The following is a 2,343-nucleotide window of genomic DNA, read 5'->3' on the forward strand; positions in this document are numbered from 1 at the left end:
CACTGGAAGCCATTAAAAACAAACACTTTACCTAACCCAGCAGACACAGGACACAGGGGCCAATCTAGAGACATAAATTAAACTGTACAGCATGTCTTTGGACTGTGGGAAGAAACAAGCATTCAGATAAACTCCAAGACAATCAAATCAAAAGCTGATTTCGACTACTTCGCTGGTGGTTAAATGACCGTAGATTGGGGGGTTAGACCGCTTCTGACATTGTGTTTTGGATGCATGTAATTCTGACGGATAACATGCTGTGCTTAAACTGAAGGTATGCCGATTGCAGCAACCATATATAGAAAGGTACTACCTGGTAAAAGAAAAGTACCTACAGTAGAAAGGTACAGTGTACCTCTACAACCACTACTGTGCCGCTGCAAATAAATATAATATTCAACCAAAAAAAAAACATCCATGAACACTTAAGTAGCCTAAGAGCAGCTGCCTAGTTCAATCTTTACTATTTGATCCCTGCGAGAGCATCACTGTAAGACTGCAGAGAGCTGACAGTACATTTTTAATAATCTAAAATAAGTGTTGTGGGAATTACAGATAGCTTTAAATCTTTAAAGGTTAATAATTTGGAAACTGTGGACCAGTTCAGCAAAAAAACGGGATGATTGAGTGTGCGAATACTCTATGTTTATACAACCATCTTATATTCTGTTATTGCACAGGACAGAAGTATAATTTATCTTTAGAATTAGTGTTATCACATGTGCAAAAAACAGGGAAAAAAACACACGGGAGCTCACAGCTTACAACAGATAGGTAACATTTGTACTATCAATAGTTACTTTGTCGAATGGTCACCGGTACTTAACAGAAACAATATTTCTTTGGCTGATAACGATCCTACAGCTTACAAAGAGAAACCTCGTTCGTTGTAGCCTTTCCATTCAAATAGTGGGGTTTAAAACTAAACAATACAATGCACCTTTATAGAAATTAGCTGCTGACAGAAGCTGCAGTGCATCTCCAACAAAACATTTTTTCCTCGCCACGGAGTACCACAACCAGACCTTTGTTCAGCGGCTCATAATTGCGGTGTTTGTAATTGACAGCTCTGACCGTTAAGACTGGCAACCAGCGCCAAGACTGCGGGAAAGGCGCTTGGAAACTGGCAGTTACGACCCTCTTTTTCCCGGTTTTGTGGCCCCGCCACATCCACACCACTCAACCTGCGAAGTAGGTCTGGTAACCGCGGCAACAAGGGCCAAACACTTCAAAGCGGACGCAAAGGCAGTTAGTCCCAGTACAGAGAGTATGCTTTTATATCAGAGGATTATAAAAGCATACTTAATATTAAGGGTTGTTATTATTATTATTTATAATAATAATAATAATAATAATAATAATAATAATAATAATAATAATAATAATAATAATAATAATAATAATAATAATACACCGACTGTTATTATTATTACAGCGTTACTGTGTATCTATCAAGAACATTTTTCTACATAGAAGATATAAACTGTACATGATTTTTTCACCTTCCTTGACACTATCATTGTTTCGACAATTGCTTTTTTGTAGGCTTAAGTAGAACAACGCGGTGCTAAAACCTAAAAAAAAAAAGTGTTCCGTGCCGTTATTTTTCTTTTCTCTCATGAACAGCATCTGGTTGCTGCTCATTGAAAGTTGAAAGCACCTGTTTCACACACTGAGTCTGAGAGCAGTGGATGTACATGTGTCAATGGCAGGTGGTAACTCAAAATAGTAAACGACGTCGTGGCACGGATGTCTCCGTTCAAAATTATGGGATACTGGGAAAAATGTGGATTGTTGTCGTCTTGTTTCTTTCATTTTTGGAGTATCGTAAATTACGTTTTGTCTAACTTCAGACTACCTGGTAGAGGTATGCAAGTACTGTCAATAACATAACTCAATAAATAATAAAAATCATTACAGAATATAGCAATAAGGATACAGCATCATTGTGTAGTTTATTTGAATTTACTTCATTTATACATATCTAAACTACAGCTCTTCCTCCACTACTACTCAGATCAGCTAAATTATAGACAGGTGGTAGGTTCACAACGTTCCAACGTTCCTCTAACCGCAAAAGATCAAAACCCGCCTTTGCCTTATTGAAGTTGGCGCGTTTGTGTCCTGTGCAATTAGACACCTTCCTCGAGTTTTCATTCTGCATCTCTACGGAGACCGGCAGCGCGTTCAGCTGTTGCTAGGGGTGTCCACAATGGGGGGCATTCCACTAAGGGAATTCCTTTGGGTGACGTAACCTTTTACCCGTCCACCAATCGCAGGAAATTCGAGGTGATTCCCGCTCTACGTTCCGCCTGTACTGCGTATTTAAAGGTACCCCTGACG

Source organism: Lepisosteus platostomus, chromosome 4 (genome assembly GCF_059453375.1).
Source record: "Lepisosteus platostomus isolate fLepPlt1 chromosome 4, fLepPlt1.hap1, whole genome shotgun sequence".
NCBI classification, from domain to species: Eukaryota; Metazoa; Chordata; class Actinopteri; order Semionotiformes; family Lepisosteidae; genus Lepisosteus; species Lepisosteus platostomus.